General features: G+C 44.9%; 1 protein-coding gene across 1 annotated transcript in view; it reads right to left on the bottom strand.

The window, feature by feature from the left end:
• The window catches only part of PAPPA2 (pappalysin 2), a 288,728-nt gene extending 287,172 nt beyond the window's left edge, over positions 1-1,556 (bottom strand). The window contains exon 1 of the mRNA XM_017508836.2: positions 1,289-1,556. The gene's annotated coding sequence lies outside the window, so the exon portion shown is untranslated. The remainder of the gene's footprint in view (positions 1-1,288) is intronic.
• Positions 1,557-4,196: the final 2,640 nt, after the last annotated feature.

The following is a 4,196-nucleotide window of genomic DNA, read 5'->3' as shown; positions in this document are numbered from 1 at the left end:
ACACACACACACACACACACACACACACACACACACACTTGCTGTGAACACACCTACCTACTGCCTAATGAGCCCACACTAACCTTTTAGGGGTCCCTTGTATCTTTCTTTTGTTTTGTCACAAACCTGTATTTTTTCTGTATTTACTTTGATCAAGAATTTGGGATTTAAAAGAACAATGCCCTAAATTCATTTTAAATCAGACATGGGAGAAAGGAGAAATCAATTATCCTGCTGTGAGAAGTATTAAATGGAAATGCCATGAATTTGTACTACACAGATCTTCTTTTTCTCTCAGAAGTTTCTCAATCTGAAGTTACTAAAAGTCACCATATGCTGAATGAGCAAATAAACAAATGACATCTTCAAAATAAGTGATTTACAAAAATGAACAGCTAGACCCAAGCAACCATGTTTCCAATTGATTTGAAATGGATGGAAAGGATGGGGAAGAAAATGTTATGATTTTAACCTCTGCAGTGTTTGCCTAGATGCCTAGAAAAAGGCTTTCTCAAAAGGTCCCCACCCTCTAAGTGCATGTGTACGTACACAAATACACACATGTATACGTGGACACACACGGCATGGTTCTGAATTCTTAGCACACGTGAGGAGGTCTGACCACAGGTGGTACAAAACAGTGGAGAAACACATTGGGTCCTTCATTCAAGTAACAAGGAAAATCACTTACACTTTCAAAGTCACTGCTTGTGTTGCCCACATCTAAAACACGCAACCCACAGACTCTGGAATAAGATCACACTACCTTCTGCCTTGAATCTCCTCATCATCTTCTAAACTCCTCTAACCCAGCTAAGAACTGACTTGTCCGCATTATAAATGCTGTATCTTAAACATTTCATCCCCAGCATGTCCTGTTTCCTTATGTAGAATCCACTGGAGCCTCAATGCAAGTCCTCCAAGAAGATATCAATTCAGGCACGTGGACATTACTAAGCAGACATCCCTCAATCCTAGACTGCCCCTTTTTCCTTCCCTTAACTTTTGACTCAGTTTTTTTTCTCTCTCTCCTCTTTCTGAAGCAGCTCAAGAATAAAGATTAGGGGTTTGGGGAGGGGGATATAGAGAAAGCCAGGAAAGCAGAGGAGGTACACACACACACACACACACACACACACACACACACACACACACAGCAGAAAAGAAAGGAGGGAAGGAAGAGAGGAGGTTTAATTCAAGTAAAGGGAAGATACTACTCAGGTAAGAAAAGAAGTAAACTTCCCCCTCTTACATGCCACCCCATAACCCTCAGAAAAAGGTTTCCTACCATTCATTTCAGGAAGGAGGGATAACACAGCCAGGAAGAGGAATTCCGCCTGCTTTTCTCCCCCTTTTAATGTGTAAGGGATCTTGCATCCCCTCTAGGTCTCTCCTGGCTCTCAGCTTCTAGTAATCCATTCATAAGGTTTCAAGAGGCTACACAAAACTCCAGCTCCCAGTTTAGTTTCTCTCTCTCCCTTCATTCCTTTGCTCACCACTCTCCTTCAGCTCTTGGCAGTCCCAAGTTAAAAAAAAAATGTTGAACCATTTCTGTGTTTTCCTCCTGTTGTAACTTTTGCTGTGACATCATAACCCTGCCCACCAACACCCCACCTCCCTCTCCTTTCCATCCCACCCCTCATCAGCCCCATACCCGCAACACACACACCCCCACGGAGAAGAAGGGCTCCTGTCAGTTCCAATGTGTGAAAAACACAAAGCTACTAGAAGGTGCCCCCTCCCTCCCTCGGCCCCCCTCCTCTCTTCCCCCTCCCTGCCTTACCCACCGCTCAGCCTCGGCTCTCTCAAGGCTTTTAACAATGATCCCATCTGTTTGACATGTGCGGAAAGGTGGGCTGGATTCAAATAATCTGTCAAGTGAATCAGATCAAAAACACAGCAACCCCCTACTCAATTCCATCACATATACACACCCCCAAGCAAAAGTGTGAGAGAAGTCAGACTTGCACAGCACCCACCCTCGATGCCAGGGAGAAAGACACCAAACATGCCAAGGGAAACCCAAATTTACATAGACATAAATTCTGTTGCTATTTGTTTATGACAAACACCCACACCCCAAGTCCCCTACCCCTCTTCCCCAAACCCTGCCACTCCGCAAGTGCACAGACTTGAAAGCTGGTCGAATCTGTTTTGAAATCTCCAAGGAGAGGGTTTTTCCCCCTTTTTTTTTCACTCCAAAGCACTATCTGTGGCGATCAGACTGAGCAGGGTTGCCAGCAAACGCAGGAGGCCCCTTCTAGGGTACAGGCTTTCAAACCAGCGAAGCTAGAGGGAATGGATTTAAGGACACACAGCAGGAGCTGGCTGGATTCATTTTATTTTGGGGGTAGTTGGGGGAGGAATATCATTTCTGAAATGCCCAAGGAATGAAGGGAGAGGATATGGATTTCTTAAACAGTTTTTGCAAGAGGAGCGGTGTCTTGTTTTGCAGGTAAATCTATAAGGCAAGAAATTGAAGCTTACAGATAAACAAGGACCAGGACGGAGAGGGAAAGGGAGGGAAAGGGAAAAAAGGAAAGCGAGGAGAGGGAGGAGAGGGGATGAGGAGATGGGAAAGAGGAGAGAGAAAAGAAGGGGAGAAGGACAGACAGGGGTGGGGGGAGAAAAGAGAAGAAAGAAGGAGGCGTGGAGAAAGAGGGAAAGGGGAAAGGGCTGAGGCGAGGGGGAGGGGAGGGATGGAGGAGAAAAGGGGTGAAATGGAAGGGGGAGGGAAAGAGGACTAGGAAAAACAGAAGATTCTGGGAGGAGAAAGAACTGAAAAAGAGAAGTAGAGGAGAGAAGAGGGAAGAATGAAACAGAGAGGAAGGAAAAATAGAAAAAGATGGTGAGGCACAAAAATATGGAGAACAGGAAGGCAGTTAGATCCATGATGATTAAACATAAAGAAATCTCAGAGGCAGGTGAAGGAAGGAGATACTATGACAAGGGGTCGAGGTTAGGTTTTACGCACAGAAGACAAAGGACACACAGTAGGGGGACTGTCTCTTAGTGATTGGACACGTTTTTACAAAATCCGATTGCAAGGCTTTACCATTGTCTCTTTAAGGAAACTCCTCTTCCCTCCGCTTTCCCTCCCTGCATCTCTGCCTCCAACAACCACCTCCACCTTCCCTCTTTCACCTTTCATTTCCAGCGTATCCTCCCCTGGAGAATTCATGAGTAAGATTCAGATACCCACTCCCCCAAATAAACCCACTCTTCATGATCCCTTCCTTTATTACTATCCACAGAGGTTCCTGGGTCCTCTTATCTAAAGATTGGGCTGTTTGTGATCATCTGTGCTTCATTGCAACCCAAATTATATGATGTTTCCTTTAAGCCCGTGATGTCAAGAGTGTTTTGCTAGTATTTACTCCTATAGTGGGGCTGGTCAGCTTTCATTAGCTTTGTCATCATTATTATTAAGAGTCTTTGCACAAAGAGAGGAGCCAGTCTACGCTGACATCCACCTGCAGCATACAGCATTAGCAGAGACACAGAGAGATACCCCTTAATATGGTCACTGATCCTCTCTAGCTTTTTGGTTCCAAAATTTGATCCCTTGAAGGAAAAGCTCAGCTGGGAGCCAGCCAGGGAGCGTAGTAATAAAAGCCTCCTAGAACACAACCAAATGCAGAATCTATATATAGAAGCCAGATCTGTTTTAGCTACTTGCAGTCTAAAATGACACCCGGAAACAAACATTTCAGCAATATGTTTATTGGAATCTTATTCGGCTAGTGCTGAAAAAAAAAGGAGCTTCTCTAAAGGATTTCTCTCTGCGGCTCAGGGTTGCCGCTTTCTGCTCCCCTTGCTCTGGCGCTCAGAGATGGGAGTCGGGCTCTATCATTTGGGGGTAACTTGAAATTCCTTCAGGGTAATCTACTACAGCCTCCTTTTTTTATGGTTAAGTGAACAAGCACAGAGTCATACAATTAATGGTAGGGCCAGACATAGCATCAGGTCTCCTAAATCCCAGCCCAGTTTTTTTGCCTTCTCTGGCTATGCACTGTCTTCACCTGTCTGGCTGGTTTGCCAGCCATTTGTCAACTAGATGGGAAGGCAGTATCGAAGACTCGCCTCCCAGGTTGCACATCCTGGCAAAAAATGCCCAGGAATATATGCTGGTCATGTGTGTTCTATAACTCAGAATCACATAACACTCAGAAAGGAAATGCAAATCTGGATTTCAC

Source organism: Cebus imitator, unplaced genomic scaffold (assembly GCF_001604975.1).
Source record: "Cebus imitator isolate Cc_AM_T3 unplaced genomic scaffold, Cebus_imitator-1.0 Scaffold402, whole genome shotgun sequence".
Taxonomy (NCBI): Eukaryota; Metazoa; Chordata; class Mammalia; order Primates; family Cebidae; genus Cebus; species Cebus imitator.
This window is presented reverse-complemented; position numbering and strand designations above follow the sequence as displayed.